Genomic DNA, 12,162 nt, shown 5'->3' with positions numbered 1-12,162 from the left:
GGTCATGTGATTTGTACATCCACTGTCAATAATCCATTCTGAAGACTCTGAAGACGCTGGTGTCGTACCCTACAGTGCAGTTAGGGGGATAGGCTTCACGAAGAGAATTGTGAAGCAAAAACATTTGACGAACCAGTGGGTTATGAAAACTTAGATCCAAATTAGGACTAATAGGGAGAGTAGCATGCGATTCAGGAACGAAATACATAGTGATGCCATTAGGGCATTTTATCTTGCGCCCTGCAAGATTTTTAAGGTCCCCAGCAATAGCGTCAGAAGATTTTAGTTTTCTGCTGGAGACCTTTCCCTGCAAAAGAGAGTTAAGCTTTCTTAACCACCCACATCTTTAAGGGTGGCTTAGAAGCAATAAGTCTAAGTGCAGCATCTGAGAATTTTGGCTTTGGAGCCCTAGCAAACAGTCTAGCAGGAGGACAATAGTACTCATAAGAATAGGCAGAATAGTTCTTGGTCATATGAACATGACGGTTTGATGAACCGCTCTCATATTCATATGCCTGAGTATGGTTTCCCTGCAAAACATTTGCGTTAGTGCGACTCAGGTGAGTCCTCTGTCTGTATGAAGCCTTTGGGCTGAGGTTTGTCTTCTTCATGTGAGGTGTCATGAAGACATTCACAGGAAGATTTTCCAGACACGTTTTCGGAACCCAGATCTTCTTCATAGGCGATCCATTCCTGCAGTTAGTACCAATGTACCTGGCAAACACTTCACCATTCTGATTCTTAAACAGTTTATAGTTTGCATCAAAGGATTCATCAATGATAATGGGGTTAGCACAAGTGAAGCCAGATAGATTGGATGGATCTGCCGAGGATTCCTTTGCAGCAACCCATGTGGTTTTGGGGTACTGCTCAGGTTTCCAGTAAGAGCCATCTGCATTTATTTTCCTTATGAACCCTACACCCTCTTTCCTAGGGTTCCGGTTCAGAATCTGCTTCTTAAGGACATCACATAATGTCTGATGCCCTTTAAGACTTTTGTACATCCCTGTTTCAAGCAATGTCTTCAACCTAGCATTCTCATCAGCAATAGCAGTGGTATACTCAGCAGAGGGGTTAGTTACCATTTCAACAGTTGAAGATATTGCAACAGCAGTAGCAGTGGAACATTCAGCAACAGAAGTAGCATTATCACGCTCAATGCATTTAAGGCATGGTGGTTCAAATTCTTCCTGAGCGGAACTGATCTGTTCGGCGCGAAGTGACTCGTTTTTCTTTTGAAGATCTTCATGATCCGCTCTCAACTTCTCAAGTTCTTGCTTCCTTTGAAGATAATCATAGGAAAGCTTTTCATGAGTAGTTGAGAGAGTCTCAAGACGATCTTCAAGTTCCTGATACTTAACGTGAAGATTTTTTATGTCTTCAATTAAGGATTCAGATCGAGTCATTTCAGCACCCAACAGATCATCGCTTCTGTCTAACAGTTTTTGAATATGTTCCATGGCCTTTTGTTGTTCAGTTGCAATTTTAGCAAGTGTTTTGTAGCTGGGTTTTGAATCACAATCAGAGTCATCGTCACTGGATGTTTGATAGTGAGTAGTGCGTTTGTTTACCTTGGCACCGCGTGCCATGAAGCAGTAGGTAGGAGCGGAGTCGTCCTTGTCATTTGCATCGGTGTCGGTGATGAAGTCATTGTCTTCAGTGTTGAAGATGGACTTGGCGACGTATGCTGTAGCCAGACTTGCAATGCCAGAATCAGACTCCTCCTCAGACTCTACCTCTGCCTCCTCAGAAGCGGACTCTTCCTCTGAATCCATTTCCTTGCCAACAAACGCACGTGCCTTGCCAGATGAGCTCTTCTTGTGTGATGAAGACTTTGAGGAAGACTTGGAAGAAGACTTTGAGTATCTTCTTCTTCTTGTCGTCAGAGTCATATTCCTTGCTCTTCTTCTTCCTTCTGTTCTCATTGTCCCACTGTGGACACTCAGAGATGAAGTGTCCAGTTTTCTTGCACTTGTGGCATGTTTTCTTCTTGTAGTCATGAGCAGAAGCTTCATCATTCCTTGAGCTTGATCATGAAGACTTTCTGAAGCCTTTCTTCTTGGTGAATTTTTGGAACTTCTTCACTAGCATTGCAAGTTCCCTTCCAATGTCTTCAGGATCATCAGAACTGCTGTCAGATTCTTCTTCAGATGAGGAAACAGCTTTTGCCTTCAAGGCACGAGTTCGCCCCTAGTTTGGACCGTAGATATCTCTTTTCTCAGAAAGCTGAAACTCATGTGTGTTGAGCCTCTCAAGTATGTCAGACGGATCGAGTGTCTTGAAATCAGGACGTTCTTGAATCATCAGGGCTAGGATGTCAAACGAACTATCAAGTGATCTCAGCAGCGTCTTGACGATTTCATGTTTGGTGATCTCAGTAGCGCCGAGGGCTTGAAGCTCATTTGTGATGTCAGTGAGCCGATCAAATGTGTGCTGGACATTCTCATTGTCATTTCGCTTGAAGCGGTTGAAGAGGTTGCGAAGAACGCTGATTCTCTGATCTCTCTGGGTTGAGATGCCTTCATTGACCTTGGAGAGCCAGTCCCAGACCAGCTTGAATGTCTTCAAAGCACTCACACGGCCATACTGTCCTTTGGTCAGATGACCACAGATGATATTCTTGGCAGTAGAGTCCAGTTGAGTGAACTTCTTGACATCAGCAGCAGTGACACCTTCTCCAGCCTTGGGAACGCCGTTCCCGACGACATACCATAGGTCGAAGTCAATGGCTTCAAGATGCATGCGCATCTTATTCTTCCAGTAGGGATATTCAGTTCCATCGAAGACGGGGCACGCATCGGAGACTTTGATTATCCCTGCAGTTGACATAGCTAAAACTCCAGGTGGTTAAACCGAATCACACAGAACAAGGGAGCACCTTGCTCTGATACCAATTAAAAGTGCGTTATATCGACTAGAGGGGGGGTGAATAGGCGATTTTTATGAAAGTCTTCAAAACGTGAAGGTTATGAAGGCAAACAGTAGAGATATGCCTATCACTATGCAGCGGAAGTTAGATTACACTAGGCAAGCCATGGTCAAGTGTTCAATAGAGTGAAAGCACAATGACAAGTAGCTGCGGTGTAATAAGGATCAGGTAGGAAGAAGTTATGAAGCCAATCAAATCATACAGTTACGTTGTGAAGACAAGAGATAGAGCAAGCATGCAATGGCTTCACAATGAGTAACAGTAAGTAAAAGGAAGTGAAGATGAAACCAGTGACTCGTTGAAGACAATGATTTGTTGGACCAGTTCCAGTTGCTGTGACAACTGTACGTCTGGTTGGAGCGGCTAGGTATTTAAACCAAAAGACACACAGTCCCGGACACCCAGTCCTGAACACGCAGCTCAGGACACCCAGTCCTCACCGTAATCTCCTTGAGTTAAGGTCACACAGACCTCGCCCAATCACTCTGGTAAGTCTTCAAGGTGGACTCCAAAACCTTCACAGACTTCGTTCACCGGCAATCCACAATTTCTCTTGGATGCTCAGAACGCGACGCCTAACCGTCTGGAGGATGCACAGTCCTCAAGTGTAATAAGTCTTCAGATCACTCAGACAAGAAGACTTAAGTGATGCCCAATTTACTCTGGCTCTGGGTGGTTAGGGCTTTTCTCCTCGCTAGGAATTTTCTCTCAAAGGCTTCGAGGTGGGTTGCTCTCAAACGACAAAAGCCGTGCACTGAAATCTGAGCAGCCAACCGTTTGTGGTTGTAGGGGGTGGACTATTTATAGCCACTGGGCAACCCAACCTGATTTGTCCGAAATGACCCTGGGTCATTAAGGAACTGACACGTGTTCCAACGGTCAGATTTTGAACTCACACGGCAACTTTACTTGGGCTACAAGTAAAGCTGACTTGTCCGACTCTGGACAAGATTTGCTCTCATAGTCTTTGCTCAAAGACATAGGATTTTGAATTAGGCATCACTTCAGTCATTCTGACTGGTTCTCTTGGACCCCACTTAACAGTACGGTGGTTCCTATGACTCAACACAAATGAAAAAGAACTACGAAAGATCTAAGTCTTCGAGTTCCATTGGCTTCACGTAGTGTCTTCTCTTGTCATAGTATTCAATGTGAATATCTTCATATACCACCATTGTCTTCAATGTCTTCGTACATTTTTGGGGGTCATCTCTGATAGTAAACCGAATCAATGAGGGACTTCTACCTGTGTTATCCTGCAATTCTCACAAACACATTAGTCCCTCAACTAGGTTTGTCGTCAATACTCCAAAACCAACTAGGGGTGGCACTAGATGCACTTACACAGATCCACAACTACAAATAAATGGAAAGGTAGTATACTGGTACTCTCTCAGAAAACCTTTTGTGGACATTATCTTATGATATTTTGATCATTGAAATACTTTGTTCATTCATTTCATTGTATCTTTCATTTGTTTAATTTGGTTGCAGGCTGGGAATACAGAAGCCTCGTTTACACAATTGTTATCAAATCTTCCTTTGATATCAAGTGAGGGTTCAGTATCAAAAACAAGTGACATAATAGCATCGGAATTTTCATCTCTGGAGCAGTTGATGGTATTGATGGATGTAGATATGTCAGGTGTTGAAAACATTAGAAGTGTTATAGAAAGAGAGGAATTTGTGATAGAGGATAGCATCAATGCATGGATATGTTGCCACAAGGAGAGGATGAGACTCATTTATGGAAGAAGCATCGGGCTGCCTCTGGTTCCACCATCACAACTTACCCAACTTCATCTTTATTCATGCAGTATTACAGATGGGGCATTAGTTATTTGCCTTAATACTCTCACTTCTCTGAGAATGCTGACCTTAGATAAGATCATGACTTTGACTACACTTCCATCTCAAGAGGTCCTCCAACATTTGACAGAGCTTCGCTACCTGTGCATCGAGTCTTGCTGGTGTCTCAGGTCATTAGGGGGTTTACGAGCTGCTACCTCTCTTTTGGATGTCAGATTTTACTCCTGCCCTTCTCTAGACTTGGCACGTGGAGCAGATGAAATGCCATTATCACTTACGATGCTCATTACATCCCGGTGCGTGGTTGGAGCTAATTTCTTCAGTAGTGGTCTACCGCACCTGAGATCTTGACATGGGTGGCTGTGGAGGCCTTGCATCCTTGTCAATTGGTCATCTGACCTCCCTTGCATCATTAAGACTAGTAGATCTCCCTGATCTGTGCTTTATTGAAGGACTGTCTTTCCTGCAACTTCACAGCGTATATTTAAAAGATGTCCCGAAGCTCAAAGCGAAGTGCATCTCACAGTTTCGGGTGCAGAAATCACTCAGTGTTAGCAGTCCTGTGATACTCAACCACATGCTCTCGGCTAAAGGTTTTACAGTTCCAGAATTCCTCAATCTTATTAATTGCAAGGAGCCATCTGTTTCATTCGAAGAATCTGCAAATTTCTCATCCCTGCGGTACCTGTCATTATATAGTAGTGAAATGAGGTCCCTGCCAATAAATCTGAAGTGTCTGTCCAGTCTGACAAAGCTTGGTATCTACGGGTGCCCCAACATATCATCTTTACCTGATCTACCATCCTCCCTTCAACATATATGTGTTCGGCGTTGTGAGCGCTTGAAGGAGAGCTGCCAAACACCCGATGGAGAAAGCTGGCCAAAGATTGCGAGTATCCGCTGCAAGGAAATCGAATGAACTGCGATTTCAGATTCACAGCTATAAATAAATGCAAAGGTAAATGGCATACATCACTCTCACAGAAAACCTTTTGTAAACATTAATTTATGATATTTTGGTCATTCATTTCATTGTATCCTTGAGTAATTTAATTCGGATGCAGGCTGGGAGAATGAAGCTTCGTTTTCCAACAGTCTCAAGATCCAGTGACCTCGTCTCCACTGCCTTCAGGAGTCGAGTGTTGGACTGCCTCAAGTTCACTTACACTTGAACTCTCTCCGCGCTGTGGCTGGTGCGGACCCCTTGGCTCCTTTCTACCTCGACTGTAGCATGCATCGCTCTTCCACTCTTGACGGCCCCACTGCTGTGCTGAGACACGTGTGTCTAAGTTTGAATCTTGTTCTATGTGGTTATGTTTTGTTATCCTGTCTTGGAGTGTGGTACTTTTGAGTTTGCTTGATGCTGGACTGCTGGTCATAAATATTACTCCTATTTCTTATGTGCTGAGATGTACTTCGATATCTCACGACCTCTGAAGGGCTAAGCTCCACAACTCTGTACAATATTGTAGCTGAACTTCTGCATTATGTTTGGAGTTTGCTGAAGGTCTGATGTGAAGCAAATCTGAACACTACTAGCAGTTACACGCCCTCACGGCAGGCCTTAACTTCTCGTCAAGTTGTAGCAGTCACCATGTGAATCATTTGATCCTGCGGTCATTCTGGAGACAGGGAGAAGTAACTACATAGGTCTAAAAGATTTTTTTTAGAGATGATGGTTTAGGGTGCACTGACTATTAATCTTGACAGCATGTGTTCTGGGAAAAAATTTAACCACAAGGGCCCAAGGTGCACAAGCAAATCCAGCACTGTAGAAAACCGCACCACAGTGGAAAATGTCTAACTCTGATGTCTGAACTAGATCGGCCAGATGGGTGCAGTTCAGTAGTACCAGTTCGACTTGGGGAACGGGAGTAATGGGGAAAGCGCAGGAGTGGCAGTAGAGCACCAGGCCGCGGGTCTACGCCGGAGCAGCTCCGCCGCGGCTGCGTACCCCGAGCTCCGGTGTGCGCCGTCTAGCTGCACGGCTGCGACCAGGACCTGCGATCCAACAACACAGGCTCAAAATCAGGGAGATTAGGGCGTCAATTGATCGGGGGAAAAATAGAGGAACGAGAAGGAATTCAGGGAATTCAGTAGCGGGCATCAACCCTCGCTCGTCGGCCACTCCATTGAGCAGAGGCCGAGAGGGGCCTGGGCAAAGGAGCAGGAGGGAGCAGAGGAGGTTGAGGAAGAAAGAAGCCTGTGTGAGCGTAGCAGCTCGGTGCACATATACATAGGGAAAAAAAAACTTCAGGCCCATACGAGATAGCACGAGGATTTTAGTCGTGGTACCTTTCCCTCAAAAAAATAAATAGTAGTGGTACCTTTCAAACGAATTCCATAGCGAAATCACTCATTTCATAGGGGTATTCAATTCAAAATAAATAAATCCATAGGGGTTTTGGATTATTCGGATAGGGATTTTGGCCACCCATATGTCGAACACGCTTAGCGCGCTAACCCAAATCCATAAAACCATACGCAATGTTGATTAACACATAGCACACATACATCGAATCATCACATAAGAGCACATACCACAAACAACGTTCCATACAAGCACAAAAGGACACATCAATTCTAGTAGTTCATAGGATATGATCGTGGCCACCTTGACCTTGCCCATGTCATCTCTGAGGTGGCGACAGTACATCTCAAAGACGACGTAGGGGATCATTATCCGGGGGCGTCAGAGTCGGCGGAGGAGCTAGCGGAGGAGGGGAGCCCGAAGAGACGCCGGGCAGTGTGGGCCTACTCCACGGTGAGGCAACGGGCTTTGGCAGCGGTGCCGGGTTGCTCATCTGCCAGCCACTCCGGTGCCTCAATGCCCTGTTGCAATGTTCGCATTCTTGTGGTAGTGGCAGCGGGTGTCCATCTCCGTGCTGGTCAAGGAACGACACAAGTCGTCGTGAAGTAACAACTCTTTGTTTGACTCAGAGTGCAGGGAGCGGCGCGGACCTCGACGAGCTACCCGCAGACATGACCGAAGCAACTGGATCCTACCCAAGACGCTTGCTTGGCACGGCAAGTTGGTCGTGCCTTGGACTTAGGGAGCCACTATGGGCTCGGAGGACTGGGGGCCAACACCTAGTGCCGGTAGGGAGTTCTTGCCGGTTGTGACGATCCAGGGCTGGAAGATCCCTGCTAGGTCACCAGGGGCGACATAGACATCTGCGAGCTGCAACGGTCGATCGAATAGCTGCAAGAGCATTGTTGGGTCATCGCGGAGGCCACGAAGCTCGACGACCGCCCATTTCCATCCGGGAACGGTGGATGGCTACGCGGGCAGAGAACTCCTTGACGTAGTCTGCCGCGAGGGTGTCTCGGTCAATGGGATCTGCCTCAGATCTGGATTCGCTGCCGGAACCGAACATGATGGCGAGGGACGGCCGGAATGACACCGGAGTGGAGCGAGAGTATAGGACAGATCTAGGAGCAGAGGAGATAGAGTGAGTTAGGGGTCCAGGGTGGGGTGGCGGTGAGGTTTTATGGGGTCATGGTGGGCTGGTCCGACTTGGACGCGTCCAAAAGTATCCAGCCACTGCCATTTCCGCTCCACATATGGGCTTAGTAATGGGGGTGTCATATTGCTCGGACATATGGACTGAAAGTGAAGGGTTCAGTTGCAGAATGTTTTTCTGTCCAGGCCCCCTCCGGGCAGTACGCTGGGACAAATGTAGAGCTGGCGAGGTGAATGGGTGTCCGCTTAGAGATGCTCTTACGAGGTGAGTAGAAGGACATGGAGTTTTGGATGCACCCGGATGAATAGCGAAAAGGATAAAAAATATCATTTAAAAATAAACATTAGTGAGTGTTTTCATGTATGTAAAGTTTCATGAAGCACAACATTTGTATTGCTCTGGCCAAAAAAGTGATGCCCCTAAATTGCTATTTTTGAAAGCATTTTGGAACACTATTCCTAGACCTTCAAAAATGTCATTCCATCACGAAGCAGTCCTTGTTGCCAAAAAAACTTGAGTACTTTTTGATTTTTTTGGACTTAAAGTTAATATATCACTAGTGCAGAACCGAGCAATAGCACCGGTTCGTAAGGCCCTTTAGTGTCGGTTTGGTAACCGGCGCTAAAATGTAGGCACTAAAGGCCCCCTCCCCTTTAGTACCGGTTCAGCACAAACCGGTGCTAAAGGGCAACCACGTGGCACGAGCCAGCTTCGGGGCAGGGAGCCCTTTAGTACCGGTTGGTGTCACCAACCGGTATTAAAATGTTTGGGGGGTTTTGGGTTTATGATTTCTTTTTCATTTAATTTTGTGTTTTCCATTTAATTCTTTTTCGTTTGCTGGTATTTTACGATACTACATATTGTACACGTTATGCATATATATAAATAGAATTTCTAGTAGAACGACTGATCATAATATATATATATATATCATCGAATGTCTCACAACCACCATTAATTAATTCACACATATATACACACACATGTGTATACACACACACACACACACAATTTCTCCTAATTGGTGCCTTCGGAGCCAGTGGCATTAGCCTAGCTAATTGGTGCCTTTGGAACACGATAACAATTGGAAGTGGTTCATGGGGGCGGTAGCGGTTAATAGTATTCTCCTTTGGGATCTATGACCTGGTCGAGCAAAAATCCCGCTATTTCCTCTTGAATTGCTTCTATGCGGTCCTGTGCTAGGAGCTTGTCCCGCACCTCTTTGAACTGTTAAGAAGGAGATCAATATGCATGTGTATTAGTTGTGTGACTAGATATCGATAATGGTGTAAAAGTTGTGAATAGTGTTCTGACAATCGATATCGTACCCACTCCTGTCTTTGAGATTTGCTCCTTTGAACGCCATCATGCGAATGTTCTCGCAAACGTAGTATGCACATAGATCATTCCCCGGCGCCTGCTTCAGGGCCTTTACGAGAATGGAATTTTGATCAGATAATAATTAATCAAGCATGAGTATTAAAGAGATGACAGCTAGGTAGTACTCCCTTCGTAAACTAATATAAGAGTGTTTAGATCACTACTTTAGTGATCTAAATGCTCTTATATTAGTTTACAGAGGGAGTACTACTTAATTACTTACCTTGGGTCGATACCATTTCAGACTTTGTTTCCGTGGGCATGGAGTGTCCCTGATGAACTTTGCCCAAGCCCTGCCCGCCGACAAAGAAAATGAATAAATGGGTTATTAAATAGTTGTTATCAGGAAATGACGAACTAATAAAATAGGCCGAGATATAGTTAATAATGATTGAAATTACCTGTTGACTATCCCCTTCACGATGCCGTAGTCACTTGCTTTCTTAAGTAGCGAGTCTAGTACTTCAACTGTTCCTTGATCAACTTTAATGATTAACAAGATCCAGTGAAATCTGCATGCACACACATTTGCATGTCTTAATTAAGCGGGCATATGTAAGCAAAAACATGTAGCTATAGCTAGTAGGGAAAAACAGAATTTGTAGTACAAGACAGTGTGACTCACTGGAAGTTGTAAGGAAGTAGTATATCTTCATTGTATTTGAGTTCCTTGAAGAACTGTAGCATGCTTTCCTCTACACATTTTGCGTGATATGGATCTATTTTCCATGTGTATTCATTAATGGTATTTGGATCAACGAACCCAATGCCATAGCGTCCACCTTTTTTCATTTCATAAATCTTCATCCTGCATAATACCACAGAAAGAATATAGTGAGGATAATTACAGGTAATGATTGATCAAAATGATCAGCTAGCTTGAGACTTAAATTACAGAAAGAAATCACTTACAGACAATAGCAACCGATGATAGATTTGTCGAGTGCGTCTTTATTGTATAGCTGAAAAAGTTCTGAATACTCAACGGTCATAGCTTTCTTATGGTAGTAATGCTCCTCGTTGACATTCACCATGAGGGACTCTCGATTGGAAATCTTGGTAATGTCCATGTACCATTGATGCAATGCATACATTCTCGTTGGCAGCTTATTGACCTCCTCTGGCTCGACCAAAGGTTGGCCCCGGGCATATTTCCGTTTTATTTCCTCCTCTCTAGTCGGAGACATGGGCTCGATATCGAGGAGTTGTCCAACAGTGATCCCGATCGATTCAGCCTGCGCAATATGCTCCTCGGTTATTACGACATCGCCCAGCCCAGGAACGTTAACGGTTTGCCCACAATAATATTGGACGCGCCTACTCTCATGTGTTGTTGGCATAACAAGCGGGGGATTGATTGTGCCGCCTGTTCTCCCAGCTGGGGAACGGTTTTACCGCTCCTTTTGCCAGCTGATTTGCTCGAGCTCGAGCTCGCCTCTTTCTGTAGACGTGCTCGATTTAACTTCTTGATGTGGCACTCATAGTCTGAGTCAACAGGCTTGGGAGCTGGTGGTCTAGCCATACGAATGAAGTGGTCAATCTTTTCCACAGGCACTTTCTCCCTTGGCGACGGTGGCGGTTTCGGTGCAAAATGGGCTTCCACCTCGGCCTTCGATATGGCTACGTTTTCCTCCTCGGACTTGTCGTAAGGCCTCTACGGAAGAGGCGCGAGGCTTCTTGGACCATATTGAAATCACTTGCCTCCGCCTGTACCTGCAGTACTACCTCGACTTGTACCGCTACGCACCATAGCTGAGGCGTCTCTCTTTCGTGATTGCTGAGGCGGCGAAGACGGCTGACGTGGCTGAGTTGGAGGAGGAGGAGTGGCCTGAAGCTGTGCCGGACTTGGAGGAGGAGTTGCTTGAAGCTGTACCGGACTTGGAGGAGGAGTGGCCTGACTCTTTGCTGGACTTGGAGGAGGAGTGGCCTGAAGTTGTGCCGGACTTGGAGGAGGAGTGGCCTGACGCGTTGGTGGACTTGGAGGAGCGGGAGTATGCTGACTCGGTGGCGGACTGCGACGAGGAGTCGGATGACGCGGTGTTGGTGGCCTTGGAAAGATGATGCAATCCTTTCTCCATAGGATGATACGATGGTTGGCCTCTCCTAGTGTGTGCTCATCGTCACCTCCAGGAATGTCAAGCTCTAGCCCCGAATATTGATCCACCACCTCATCAACCACCACCTCCAGGAATGTGCACGCATAAGCTCGGCGTTCTCTCTGTTGGGCTCGAACAACCCGGATCGAGCCTCTTCTATTGCAACAAGTAGCTTATCTTCGGCTCCGTCCAGACATGCCTTCTTGGAAACTTTGCCTGTCTTCGGGTCTAACTCTCCCCCATGCGCATAGAACCAAGTCCTGCACCTGGGGGGCTAGCTCAATGTTTCTGGAGTGACACCTGCATCCAGCATCTCTTTCTCATACTTATCCCACTTAGGCAATCCCACCGCATAGCCACCTGGCCCCAACTTATGGAACTTATCCTTTTTTGCGGCATTGGCCTTGTTTATTCTCGACCGTTCCTTAGATAATTCCGAATCCTTGAATTTCACGAAATCGTCCCAATGAGCACTTTGCTTCTC

At 45.8% G+C, this 12,162-nt stretch overlaps 2 long non-coding RNA genes across 2 annotated transcripts; one reads left to right on the top strand and one right to left on the bottom strand.

Annotated features, from left to right (window-relative positions):
* The first annotated feature begins 4,161 nt into the window (after positions 1 to 4,161).
* On the top strand, positions 4,162 to 6,584 carry LOC125538488. Its single transcript, XR_007296359.1, has 3 exons — positions 4,162 to 4,303; positions 4,424 to 5,696; positions 5,803 to 6,584. It is a non-coding gene; the product is annotated as an uncharacterized LOC125538488 (long non-coding RNA).
* Positions 5,283 to 6,954, bottom strand: LOC125538482. The gene is made up of 3 exons (XR_007296355.1): positions 6,591 to 6,954; positions 5,530 to 5,638; positions 5,283 to 5,423 (listed from the first exon to the last, which is right to left on the bottom strand). It is a non-coding gene; the product is annotated as an uncharacterized LOC125538482 (long non-coding RNA).
* Between the last annotated feature and the right edge of the window lie 5,208 nt (positions 6,955 to 12,162).

This window comes from Triticum urartu, chromosome 1 (genome assembly GCF_003073215.2).
Source record: "Triticum urartu cultivar G1812 chromosome 1, Tu2.1, whole genome shotgun sequence".
In the NCBI taxonomy this organism is placed as follows: domain Eukaryota; kingdom Viridiplantae; phylum Streptophyta; class Magnoliopsida; order Poales; family Poaceae; genus Triticum; species Triticum urartu.
This window is presented reverse-complemented; position numbering and strand designations above follow the sequence as displayed.